This window comes from Ammospiza caudacuta, chromosome 3, assembly GCF_027887145.1.
Source record: "Ammospiza caudacuta isolate bAmmCau1 chromosome 3, bAmmCau1.pri, whole genome shotgun sequence".
Classification (NCBI taxonomy): domain Eukaryota; kingdom Metazoa; phylum Chordata; class Aves; order Passeriformes; family Passerellidae; genus Ammospiza; species Ammospiza caudacuta.
Window position 1 is genome coordinate 85,983,322 of NC_080595.1, and position 13,861 is coordinate 85,997,182.

Here is a 13,861-nt window from a genome sequence, read left to right on the forward strand (position 1 = left end):
CTGGTTAATCCTTGAGAAGAATTTAACCAACAAGCCTGTGGTGCCCCTTCCCATCTAGAGATTTTATAGGAGCCAGACAATGATTACCAGAGGGGTTGCTCAACTTCAGCTCAAAAAAGTAGCTGCCTGATGTGCAGATACTCAGCAACTGCTCAGGCTTAGGGGCTGTCCTAATGCCCTAGGCTGGTGTTTCTGGGAATGCTAAATGCCAGTGTTAGGAAAAGATAGGGAAGATTAAGGAATGTAAGGATTAGTGGCACTGTTAAAGGCTTTCTATCCTTGGGCAGTTGCCACTGTTCATTTTCACTGATATTAATAATTACAATGTGAGCCAATTGGTAGTACCCTAGTAGCTTCATTATGTGGAAATCTGCTTTTTTCATAAAAACAACATAAAAAAAGGAATACATTTTAGCATTTAGGTTAGCATTAGGTTCAGACTCTAATTTCATATTCCAGGACAATGTATGCTTTAACATTTGCCAATGATGCTGTGTTTATCAGTCTGGTAAACAGTCTACTGCTAGGCTGGGCAAGATAGCTTGCAGCTCTTGAAAGCATGCATGTTTTAATGGACAGCAATTACAGTACTCACACAGCCTGAGCTTTCTGTCCAGTAGAAAAGGGGTTAAAACTTAATAGGGGTTGGGCAGGAGGGAGGGAAAAAAATCCTAGGCAGAATGTCTCCACACAGAGAAAACAAGAACAATTAATATGTGCTCCAAACTGCTAAGGACAGCAGAAAAAAGCAACTAGTATAAATAATTAAAGCAGAGATTAGATAAATATTTGGGGAGGGGGTACTGTGGTGGTGTAATTGCTGATGTTAAGGCGAGGTGGACTTCTGTGCTTCCCTTTTGTTCTAAGGTTTACTACAGCCCATTACTTAGTAACCTGCCATATGCTATAATTTTTAAACCATGTTTTTTTAAAAGCTTGCATAAGAAAGAATACTTGAACATAGGCTGGGATTTGACTTTGTCATGCAATATGGCTTTATGATTCATTCCAGATTCATTTTCCAGATTTTATTTCTCCAGAGCAGGTCTTGGGTTGGCATCCTGAGCCCTGCAAAAGATCCACAGGGCTGAGTGGAAGGAATATAAATGCTTCACTGGAGCCAGACTTCAGCTGGGGCAGTGGCTTTCTATAGAATAAAGTTGAAATACACAGACAGGGAGGTGGGGGAGGTGTTTTGCAGTGTCGCAGATCCCAGGAATACCTGATTTTAGGAGCAGAGAATTAGGATTTTTTAATACGTTCACTAACAGGGATGTTTCTTGTTTCAGAGAAAAACAGCTACAAAATCAGGAAACCAAGCCCAAGGTTTATTGTTTAAAAGGGAAAAAACCCAAACAAGGGTTTTGTTTTAGTAACAAGGGGTGTCTTCACACTTAACTATCTATATAAAAATAACTTGAAGAACACAGAAAATTAAACTGGAGAATAATATTCAACAAATTAAATATTCTTCTATTGAAGAAGGGGAAAGCAAGCAATTTACATCAAAATATTAAATGTTCAGTGGATAATTTCAAAAGAAGCCCTTAAAAATAAACCTTTCATTAAAATACTCTCCAGAGCTCAGAAATACTTGCAAACACCTCAAAGGACATAAGAGCTCTGATAATCTATCACTTAAACTGCTGTGATTTTTTGTGTCTGTTTTTCTGTGTTCATATTTTTATCTGTCACAGTATGAATGGGTAACGTTATAGAAGCATCCTGTATGAACTGTGGGGTTCTGTGCCCCATCAGTTTCTGAGGCAATCTGGGGGAGTCCTCCGGTACCTGCCCGCACCCCGAGCCGAGCTCTCACTCGCACACTGCAGCCAGCCCGTGCGGCGAGCCCAGCCTGGTGCTCCTGGAGACAGGGAGATGCAAGGTACCATTTTTTTTTTTCCAGACTGTAAATGATTCCTTTTCTTTGCTCCACAGAACATCCGATGTGGTGCCCAATCGGCTGAGAAAGCTCCACAGACGTCAGTGAGTGTGTGTGTGTGTGTGTGTGTGTGTGTGTGTGTGTGTGCGCGCCTGCACAGCCAACTGCAGCTGGAACCTCCATTAGAGCAGCCCTATTGATTTCTGGTTCACACTGCAGTAACAGGGCTAGAGTGCAGGGCAGGGGGAGAAGAAAGCAGGGAGGGGGGGAGGAAATAATCCCAGTGGTTTAAAAACAAGGCTTAACTGAAGGCACATCGGGGTGTATGTGCATATGTATAGCACATACACACCGGTTTCCAGAGATATGCCACTGCTTGCTTAAAAAAACACCACCAAAAATCCCCAGCCAGAGCAATTCCCAAATCTCATGAAACAACAGTCTTGCCAGGTTTCAGACCCCCCACACACATGGATTGATGTTTGCTGCTTTGTCGATGCTGGATTTGCACACCGGAGCTGGCTGCAAAATATTTCTGTTTTGTTAAAGGACTACAGGAGATGCGCACTTTAAATGGCTCTTTCTCTATGCACACATTCATCTGCTTGGGGAATGTGGAGGGGGGTGGTTAGAGATCCAGCTTGAGTGTGTCAAGCACAGGGCAGAGAGAGCTCCAGGAAGCTGCTCTGCATTTACTGGCAGTCATTTTCTCGTGATGCATAATGCACAAGGTGCCAATGCAAGCTGAGGTGTAAAAAACAGGGGTGGGGGGTGGTGTGGTGTGTGTGAAAATGGTGTGTCTGGTAGTGGCTGAGCTTTCCTCTTCATCTGAGCTTTCTTTCTCAGCTAATATCTGGGCATAATTTATAGCTGCATGTTAATATGTTTTCTTGGTATTTCAGCACATCTGTGAAGAAAATCCTTGCAAAGCAAGTGTGTCTTTTCACAATCACTGCATGTCAGTCTGGCAGACTCTAGCTGTGAGCAGTATAGAGTGAAGGGGGGAAAAGCCCCCAGCACCGTTATCTGTTTAGGGGGTGGGGGAAGGGTCGACGGTAATACCTTTAAAAACCCGAAAGGCGGTAAGCCATTATTAGCAAAAGCTATATTGAGCATGCTTGCCAGACAGGCAGTGCAGCGCAGCTCAGCTCTAGTTCCGCCCAGACATGTGCCTTGCCATTTTCATTTTAATCAGTCTGCTCAGGATGGCTGCTGATTCATTTTGCGGGATGGCCCCCTGGGAGCCAAGGTGAAAGCCTGAGGTGAGCTGCTATTGCATCAATGCAGCACTCCACATCAGACACAGGGAGGGGAGGCAAGGCTTCGGCAGCAGATAGAGTTCAAAATACCAACCTCACTATTAAAAAAACATACCAGTACTCCCCTTCAAAAAAAAAAAAACAAAACACAAAAGAAAAAATCAAACCCCCCAAACAAACAACAAATAAACAAAAAAAAAAAAACAAACCAAAAAAGCCCCAAACAAAAACCTCTCTGTAGAAGTAATAATATTTTTTAAAAAGAAAAAAAGGAAAAAAAGGCGTATATATCCAACACCTCCCTCCCAGAATCATTAAATAAAACACAATTATTGAAGAAAAATCTCTTCTGCTCCTTCCTTCCCCTCTTACCCTGGAAGCTCTGGAGCTACAATTTCTTCCCAGTGTCTTGTTTAAAAAGAAAAAGGATGCTCTCTATTTCTCTATTTACCTGATAACTAGCGGGGGGTGGGATACCTGATTTAGCTGGAGACTTTGATTTGTGGGATTGACAACCTTATTATGCAGTGAGCTTATTATTGATATTATTCTGCTCTCGGTTGCCATGACCACCTTGTGAGAGACATTCAATTTTCTCTCTTCCATCATCATTATCTATGAGGCCATCTGTTGTGGAAAATGAATTCAGCCTCATTTGCATGACTGATAAGCAAATTTTTTTTTATCTATTTAACAGAAGGTCATATGCCGGGGATTTGGAGCTGGTGAAAAAAAAAAAAAAAAAGTGGAGGAAAAAAAAAAAGGCATCTCGAGAGGATGAGTGGGAGTGCGTGCATTAGAGGATGTATGTGGAAGTAAAACAGATCCCTCAGGCCTGCTAGCCTATCCTACTGCATTTGTCATTCCTGCCAGGGCGACATTTTTTCCCCCTAAGCTTCTGCACACTAAAGAGGAGAGTGAGAGCTTTTTCCCTGCAGTCTTCTTGAAGCCCCCCTGTTTTTTTTTTTTACTCAGTGTTGGTGGGTGTATTTTAATATATATACATATATATTTTTTTTTTTAATTCCATGGAACATGGGGTATCTTTTCAGTGTTCAATGAAGAAAAAAGCAGCCTTTTCTGGGTCTCTGTGGTATGCTTCTTACTCCTCATCCTTTCAAAGTTGTAGTAAGCCAGGGCGTTTCTTAACCATGCTGAAATGTCTTGCTTATGTTTAACTTGCAAATAGTTAACAGTGCAGGTGTGGGCTGTGTTTTGTGCAGGGTGGGGGTTGATTCTTGCAGCTAACTGGGAAGATTATTGTGATTTTTGTAGTTATTCTGTAGCTTGTACTTAAATGTCCATTGTTTGCTCTTTTCAAGTTCTCCTAGCATTACTGCTGTGCAGCTGAAATTGTATCGGGCTGTAGAATAGCTGATAAAAAAATCCTAAAGAATGTGTTTAATATATGACTGCATAATGTTGCATGCATTAAGCATGTTGTTGTTTATATAAACTTGCTGCATGTGGACAGTACTTGTTTGATATGGAGAGCCTGAGACAGAAGCTTCACAGATTGGAATGCTCAATGACAGCCAAATGCAATTAAATAAAAGAAAGTAAGATACTGTATTTTGCACTAAAATGACTTTTGAAAACAATGGATTTGTACTTTTAAGGGGAACACTTGTATAAGAGTGGCATTTTTGAAACAACACTATCTTAAATGTTTCATAGCTGTAATACATTTTTTTAAATAGAAGAAGCTTTGTAAATAAGGAGTGGTTAATTCAGTTAACTCTTTGAAAACATCACAGTATATATTTCAATTTTAAAATAGTTGTGATAAGTAGTCAATGTACGTTTAGTGAAGATCTGTTAATCCTATTAATTTAGTGCTAAAATGTAGACAAACAGTATAAAGGAAAACAACTTATGTCAGTAAAAAAGAAACTACCTACTGTTTTATGGAAGAGGTGTTACACGGGTTTGTTTCTTTTAATTGTCACTAACAAAGATTAAACTCAATTGAACAGAAGCATGGCATTTTCTTCTGAGTTCTGACCAATGTGCACAGCCTCATCTAGGCAGAGGAGGTTTTTTTAAACCTTTACTTTTTTTCTGAAGAAGTAATGTTAGGATAAAAGTAGACTTTTTATATGATAAATGCTTTGCCTGGTTGATGATACTCCTTTAAAGGTAGAAAAGGAGAAATGCAGTACTTCCTTTCTTGCAAATAAATACTTATGGATTTTATTTGTAATCTATGGGGAATATTTTTTGTATTTCCCATTTGCCATGGAGAAATGGTCACGGGTGCTGGATTTCAGGTGGTGAGAAGTTTCACTTCTCTTGAGGGCAGCTAGAGACTAGAAATCTGACTCATCTACATTAAGTGACTTACCTTAAATTACTTTATTAAATTTCCTATTTTTTATGGGTTTACTTTTGTTTGTTTTAGAAGACACTCTGCAACAGACCTAGCATTAATTTGTTATAATAATCTATCGCTGATAGTTGTTTAAATGGAAATCTTTTTTCCTATCACTCTGATTTCAGAAAGAGTATCTTCCTTGTACATTTTAAAAGAGGAGTAAGATTTAATGCTTTTTTTGCATCCGCCATATTTATCATGCCTGTTGGGATCTGTGGTGGAAGTTAGCTCACAGAACTAGTTTCACACTCTGAGCTCAGCCCAGTGCAGCTCTGGCAGCTGCAGAGAGTGGAGGGTGTCTGAAACGGTGCTGGTTTCCTCAGTGGACTTCAGTTGGAAGTAATGGGATACTGTGCATTAGTAGACTGTCTTATAGCACACAAAGGTTGAGGTCTCCATCTTATCCCCACCTCCCCCCTCCACTTGAATTGTCAGCATCTTCCCAAGGCTGGTGAATAAAACCTGCTAAACTTCGGGAAAAGCCTAACAGATAATGCAGTCAATTCCCTTTCCCTGCCCCCCAAAAGTTAATTACCGAGCTTGGTTGGATTCCTCCCCACCACCCTGACATTTGACTGCTGCTAATTCACTGATTAATCTCATTAATGTGATTATAGCAGGATTTGGAGTTGGCTGCCATTGTTCTGCAGACAGCGCCATTCAGCCCCAGCATTCGCTGCCCCCCTCGGCGAGTCGGTGTGGTTCCTTCAGCACCGGGAGCTGTCCGGCTCACCGGGAGCTGTCTGCTCCAGGAGCTGTCCGGCTCACTGGGAGCTGTCCGCTCCGGGAGCTGTCCGGCTCACTGGGAGCTGTCCGCTCCGGGAGCTGTCCGTCTCTCCGGGCGCTCTCCGGCTCTCCGGGCGCTGTCCGGCTCACCGGGCGCTGTCCGTCTCTCCGGGTGCTCTCCGGCTCTCCGGGCGCTGTCCAGCTCACCAGGAGCTGTCCGTCTCTCTGGGCGCTGTCTGGCTCACCGAGAGCTGTCCGTCTCTCTGGGCGCTGTCTGGCTCACCGAGAGCTGTCCGGCTCTCCGGGAGCTGTCCGGCTCTCCGGGAGCTGTCCGGCTCACCGGGAGCTGTCCACGCTCACCGGCCCCGTGCCCTGCGACTACTCCCGGAGGTAAAGGCAGGAGAGGCTTCATGCTTTCTAATTAGGTGGCGGGAAGATGGCTGTGGTAAAGCACCAGTCTCTTAATTTAAATTAATTTAAATTCTTCCTCTCTTCCAAGAGCTGTCTTCGTCTGCATTCTGTTTTCTGGGATCGATCCATGGGGCAGTGGAGTTTAAACAGCACTTATTTGCAGCAGTGCAATTTAACTCACAGAAGGTGAGGGACATTACAGGTGTTGTCGTACTTAGCCAGACTTTTTCATCCTAGTAAAAAGTGCTTTGTTGGGCGAAATGCTTTAATTTATCTGTTTAGGTTTTGTTTGGTTTTTTTTTTTTTTTTTTTTTTTTTTTTTTTTTTTGTGCAAAACTCCCTAGCACACTCCAGCTCGTCACCTCAAAAATTATGTTTGCTCTCACCAACACTATTGTGCCTAGGGTCTTTCCTGCAACTGCTCTGCAAATGCCCATTTTCCAGAGTTTGACAATAGGAAGCATTTTATTGATTTAAAATTGATCTGGAAGAGCTTTCTAAGGTCTCCTTATACATATAAATGACTTTTGCAGTCTTCAGTTGCAACACTATTTTATATTCAAGTTTTCAGGTTAGGCAGTTTTAAATCAGACTAGGAAAAACTTCCTTAAAGTCAGTCACTTTATGTAGCACTGGGGCTCTGCCCTATTTGGTATTTTTACTTTTATTATCTAGAAGATACATTGTTATCATTTAATAACAGCGAATTGCACATGCGCAGTAACTTTTTTTTTTTAACCGTCTTCTCTTTCATTTGTATTCTTTATGAGCATGACCCTGTGCTGGAAAAACTGAAGCCACACATTAAACTCTAGTGTGTGAAGGATTTGCCAGGACAAGCAGTGAACTCCTGCAAACCACTAAATTCAAAATACTTTTAAGAGGAAGTGTCCTGCTGAAATAAAGGGTAATCTGTTAAAGAACACACTACATTTTAAAGGATTTAAGTGTAGTAAATGTCAGTGAAACATCTGCAGCCACTGCAACCTATGGATAAACAACAATTTATGTTCAAAACTGAGAAAGTGCACTAAACCCAAAAAATTCAGTTGCTATTTTCTACTATGACTTTCACATAGGTTCTCAGTCACTGATACTATATTCTTAGTAGGGTTTCCTATTTTTTTTGTTTCCTTTTCTTTTCATTTCTTTTTCACTCAAAATCAAAAGCCCAGTGAGTAAAGTATTGTCTCCTTAACTGCTTTAGAAAACTATATGTTTAAAGGATGCATAAAATAGGACTGCATAGGAACAGGTTTTAACAGTGACAGCCACAATATGCAAGCCAATTAAGGCTGCTCGTTAGCGGGTATATTCTTGTAATACTCCTGTCAAGCTGAAATTGTACTCCCTTATTGACAGTAGTGGGTCTGATGCTTGAATTCTGTTTTCTGTGTTTGTCTAATGTTTCAAGACTCACTAGAAACGCAACTAGCAAAAAAGTAAAAGAAACTGAAGGTTTTCAAGCATATTTTACCTGAAGTTTGCTAACCTGGCCAACTTAACCTGCAGGAAAAATACTGTGCTCTCATTAATGCTGCTTAAACATGACCTGCATCTCCTTTTCCCCATGGATAATGCACACTGACGAGACACAGGCTGGGGGAGGGAGAATCCAACCCACACCATTAAACCCATTCCCTAGTATCTTATGGAGGATAATTAGGCCAATGAATAACGAGTCTCCCAAATTTCTTTCCAGACTGTTTTTCTTTTTTTTTGGAAATGCTTCTAATTTATGCAGTGGCCTCCCCCACCCCCCTTAACACTCACCAGTACAAGATTTATGTACATTTTGTCCTGATTAGAGAAAATACTCTTTTTGCCTTCAGTGGGAGAAGCAGTGGCTCTTTTCTTTGTCCCACTACAAAGGCTGGACAAGATGATGAGGGTTTTTTTCCATAGAAATCACCTTCCAAAAGTTTGACCACACCTGCCGTGATACATGTACCACATAGTTGCCTTCACTATCCTTTTAGATGCTAGCTAGGATCTAACATACGGAAGCTAGCTCTAACAGAGGGAGACAACTTGATTTTTCAAATGCAAATACCATTATCCAAAGGTTCTGCATGTAAAACTGACGTTAGAAAATGCTGAGATTCATCTGTAGGGGTGTAGATACCCTATACACTTATAGGGGGGCCCTTTAATCACCACGTGTGCATGTGTGCTTCTCGGGCTACGTTGATTTGTGTGGAAAAAACCCAAACTGACATGCCCTTGCTACGACACAAACATGGTAGATCTCCCTCCCCGCACCGAGGAGGCTTTTCTCCCGGCAGAGCGGCTCCCCCCTCCCGCCCCCGCCCTGCGCGGTGCCCTCCGCGCTCCGCGGCCGCACCTGCGGCCCGGCCGCTCCCGAGGGCTCCGCGCCTCGGTCTCGGGGGAGCCCTGCGAGTGCAGGGAGATGTAATCAGAGATGACAGAGGAAAAATAAGGAAAAGAAACCCAAACAAAAACCCCAAACCACGAGCGAGGTGGAGATGGCGTGGAGGGGGGGGGGGGGGCGGGGGAAGAGACACGTAAGTCCCTTTTTTTTCCTTTGCCTTCTCAGGGAAACACTGCGTTTTCCACCAAAAGCGTGGATGTCGTGAGGATTCTGCTATTGTTAGTCCCTGCCCCAGCAGGCTGGCTTTCCCCCTGAATCCCTGTGAAAAACTTTCCCCCACTCCCCATAGCCTCTCTCCTGCCATCGGAGTGCGGCCGTGGAGCTGCTCTGGCGGCTCGGGGCGCCAAGGGCTGGTACGCGGAGCCTCGCCTTCCCTTCCGAGCGCAGAGTGCTGCCCGGCAAGGCTGGGTGGGGAGGGAATGGCAGCCTCTACAGCAACCGACATGTCTGCTGCTCACACGTCAGGCAGAGCGGGCTCGGGAGGGATTACCTCCCAGGGCAAGCTTGAGGAGGGTGTTCCTCCAGACTTTTGGGTCAGACCCCCCCGCTTCTGTCGCGGCCAGCAGGGGCTGCCCGCGGTGCCCTGCCAGCCGCGGGGCTGCCCGCACCGAGCACCGCGGAGCAGGGCGAGCCGCGGCAGGGAGGGAGGGGGGAGGGAGGAGGGGGGGAGGGGGGAGGGAGGAGGGGGGGAGGGAGGGAAGAAGGGAGGGAGGGGTGCGGGGAGGAGGGGGCTGCAGCAGCACAATGGCAACGAGGAGGGCAACGACGCCGGCAGGCGCGCGTGTGTGTAGGGAGGGCGTGTGGGCTGTATGCGTGCGCTAGCCAGGGTCCTTCCCGTGCGGAACAGCCTGCCTGCGGGCATGGACGCGCGGGGCGGGCGGGACCCGGCAGGAGGCGCGGCGGTGCCCGGGGCAGGGGCCGGGACACGGCAGGGCTGAGCCCGCGGGGGCGTGCGGAGTCGTGCCAAGGCAGGGGGGAGCCGCCGCCTCCGCGTAAAGATCACAGCCTGTCACGCTGCTACCGAAATGACATTTCGGGGACGGGTTTAAACGAAGCGACTCCCCGCTGTCAAGCCGCTCCCGTCGCAGGGACATCCGGCAGCCTGGGGGCGAGCCCTTTAGGGACGCTGCCCGCGGGCGGGTGACCGCCAGAGAAAAGCCTCTGCACCGCCGTGGAAGGCGGCGAGGTGCCTCTTCGCAGTCATTGTCTTTGTGACACGTTCAGTAAAGCGGTCCCTGGCTAAGCGCAGGCAGCGAGAGCCACAGAAGCCACGTCAAATGGCTGGGGAAACGCTGCTAAGGGTTTGTACATGCAAAGCTGGCCCTTTGTGCGTATGAGCCCTGGTTTCTGTTTGGGCTCTTGATCACATAAAGTTGAGCTGCGCAAGTAGCTAATGGTGTAAGGTTGCTAATCTTTTCTTCTGTAAATAGTTAATTTATTTTGTTTCAAAGGGGAGAAAATGGTGTGAACAGGTAATATAAGCAAAGCTTCAGCAGAATTAACCTGGTGAGGTACTCCAGCAGAAAAAACCGATGGTTTCGATCATTATTTTCTTTACAATATACATTTAGAAACCTATTTGTTGGGACTTCTTTTTCTTTTTTTTTGGGGGGGGAAGGTGGGGGGGGAGTTCTCTATCGGAGACACCATTATACGCCAGCACAGCGGCAGGGGAGTATTTTTAGCGGTCTCCCCTCCCGGGCGGCTGCGGCGTTTCGGCGTTCCCCTCCATTGGGTGGAACACAGCGCCGGCGCGGCGCCCCCCGCCGCCGGGGAGCCCGGCCGGGGTGCGCGGTCCCAGCCCTGCCCGCCTCCCGCCGCGCCGCGGGGGCCGGGCCTGCGCGGCCGCGCCGGGCACTGCACCGCGCCGCGGGGCCGGCGGGATGGATGCGCGCCGCGCTGCTTAAAGGATGCGGGCTCAGGCGGGGTAAGTCAGCAATCTGCTACGGATGCTGTTCTGCTGCAGTAATGTGGTCTCTAGGGGAACTAGGGCTTGATGCATGCTACGCTGCCTAGGCTTCCTCCAGCCCGTCGCCTCTCTGCTGCTCTTAAATGGAGGTTACAGCTGATCCATCAGCCACAGAGCTGCACGCATGCCCACCTTCTCAGCCTTCAGTGGTGGAAACTTATTAATTTCTGCCTTCGACTTCAGGCCCGTTGGTTTCCTGTCTGAAAGCATTATTACTTTTGTCCATGTGGCAAAATAATTAGCATACAGATGAGAAGGGATCCTGCCTCTGAGCCTCAGTCGCAGGAGAAGATGTGCAGTGGAAAGTTGATTGGATGAATGGAGAACAAATGGTGGGCGTTCAAAAGCATTAGGAGAGTTTTGTTGTCGTGGAGCAGGTTTGTCAGTTTTCTGGGTGAATCTCGTAAGATGGAAGGCAGGGTGGCTGGTGCTGAGACGACTGCTTGACAGACTGTGGCCTACTTGAAGGTGCACATTTGGACTGCATGCATAGATAATTCCTTTGGACTACTTTGTTTTGCAATTCTGCGGCTTTCCCCTTCCTGTTCTTTCAAGGTAAATATGTTCTTTTATCACCGTTGTTGCTTGCAGGGCACTTCGCTGTTGTTGACAAAGTGATGGAAAGTTCAACTCTTTGGGCAGTTAACAAAGGAATAGCTTGTACTTCTTCCCCCCCAGCTCCTCAACACATACTCCTGTGCATAGAGCTGGAGGAGGCTGAGCAGCTCGGGCCCGATCCTGCTCTCCCTGAAGTCAACGGGGAGTTTGACATTGCTTCCAGTGAGAACAGGATCGAGCTCTCAGCGATTGTTGTTTTAATAATGACTGTTGGAAATGTCAGATTTCTGCTTCCTATTTTCTAGAACAATGTGGGCAGACCTGTAAAATTAGCAACTACTGTTTCAATGAAAGCCCTGCTGTGATTAGTTTTGATTGGTGTGGTATGCATTTTCTTGGTTGAAAGGGGAAAAAATGCTTATTTAACACAAACTCGACAGTAACGCTAAAGCCCAAGTTGCAGATTGACAAATTGCTAGTGATTCTCTCAGCTCTATGTATCTGTGCTACATATGTGTCCTTATAAAGGCTTCTTTTTTGAGAGAAGAAAAAAGAAAAAAAACAAGCTATCTGTGAATTAGATATTTTTTTGTCACATAATAATACTGAGTCAGACTGGAATTCCACTTCTTGAACAGAGCATCCATTGATAAGCATTTCTTATATAATTCTGATGCTGTGTATAAAATATGGAGTACTTGAACATTTAGTTATGTTTGCTTTTTTTTGTGTAGTCATTTAGGAATATTTTTATTCAATTCTAATGATTCCTAACCTCCTTAAAAATGGTGATTTTCATTTTAACTGACCTAATTTTGAAACTGCATTTAAGGTTGTGGTTAAGTAGAAATTATTATCTGGTAATTGTCTTTACATAGTTCTTGTGACTATTGTAGAACAGTTTAATAGATTATTTGCTGTAATTTGAGTGGTGTGGGGGTTTTGTTACCTTTAAGTATATTGCTGGGGAGAACAACAGCTACAGTTCCAAATGATGTTTAGTTTTTACCTTTCTTTCCCTTTCTTTTTTGTTTTTTTAATTGCCATTTCAGTTCAGGGTGATAGTTTATTTTGAAAAATTTCCAAACAAATAGAAGTCTTTGTCATGTCACTCTCCTAACAAAAAAGCCCCCCAAATATTGGAACAAACAGTTAACCCTTGCTGGGCAATTTGCAGGTACCCCATATGATTTATTAAGGTTGATTTAGTTTGGAATGATAAGGTTAAACTTGGTTGCTGTAGTGTCACCTGATAACTATATATTTATACTTGTTTGCAATATGACACATTTAAAAACAATTAAGATGGCAACACAACACTTTGAACATTAGAAATACAGAGTGATGCAAGACTATGTAAAAACCAGGATCTTTCTAAGTAACTATATTTTTCTAAAAACTACATTGATTTATCAAGTGAAACAAAGAGAAGAGTAAATTATTACAATGCGTAAATGTAGAATTAGGTATATTTTAATCTGATCTGAATAGTAGATTCAATTTTGTATGTATTTTACAGCTTGAACTTTCTGGAGAGTGAATATTCTTCCTCCCCCTTCCCCCCCCCCTTTTCCCCCCCATTTTCACCAACAAGGGCAATAGTTAAATGCCAAATATTTGCAGCGGTTTCTTTGTTTTAGATTCAAATACCCAGTTATATGCCCACATTTTCAAAAAGGGCATCCGTTTTATTGTAGTAGTTCTTGGTTCATAGTATGACTTTGTTGTTTTACTCTACAGTCTTGGATGTTACATATTATAAAATTGAGCAACTGTGTGTTTGGAGACAAAGACAATTAAGAAAGAAGAGGAGCTACTTCAGTATAATCAGAGATATATGATTTCTCCAGATTTGTTAAGGACTATTTTTGAGGGTTTCTGTTTTTCTTGTTCTCTTCTATTTTGTTTAATTTTTGTGTTGAGGAGATGAGTAAGATATGCAAAGGAATATTTTGATTATATACACATACATGCTACACATATGCGGCAGACTATTAGCAAGGCATAGAAACTTTGCTATATGAATGGCAGAAAAGAAACTGTTTTGAAAACTGGTCTGTGCTGGTCAGGCTTTAATATGGACCCTAAAAAAATGAAAATATAATTCCCATACATTAGCATTTCCATGGGAAATGAGCATGGGTATTTCTAAGTGCATTGCCAAGCACATTTATAAAACAAAGTTGTCTGTGTTAGAATCATTTCTTGATCAACTTTGAGAACAGTAATTGTTTTTTTGAGAGAGTCAGGGGTGGAAAAGTACTTTGATATTAAATAGGTATGCAGCACT

General features: G+C 44.1%; 1 protein-coding gene across 13 annotated transcripts in view; it reads left to right on the forward strand.

Annotated features, from left to right (window-relative positions):
* Positions 1–4,125: 4,125 nt before the first annotated feature.
* Positions 4,126–13,861, forward strand: part of MYT1L (myelin transcription factor 1 like) — a 310,091-nt gene continuing 300,355 nt past the window's right edge. For 11 of the 13 annotated variants that reach the window (XM_058800680.1, XM_058800684.1, XM_058800686.1 and 8 more), the window contains exon 1: positions 10,852–10,971. The gene's annotated coding sequence lies outside the window, so the exon portion shown is untranslated. Of the gene's footprint in view, positions 4,235–10,851; positions 10,972–11,396; positions 11,569–13,861 lie in introns of those variants that run through there. The other 2 variants (XM_058800681.1, XM_058800683.1) reach the window with 2 other exon arrangements.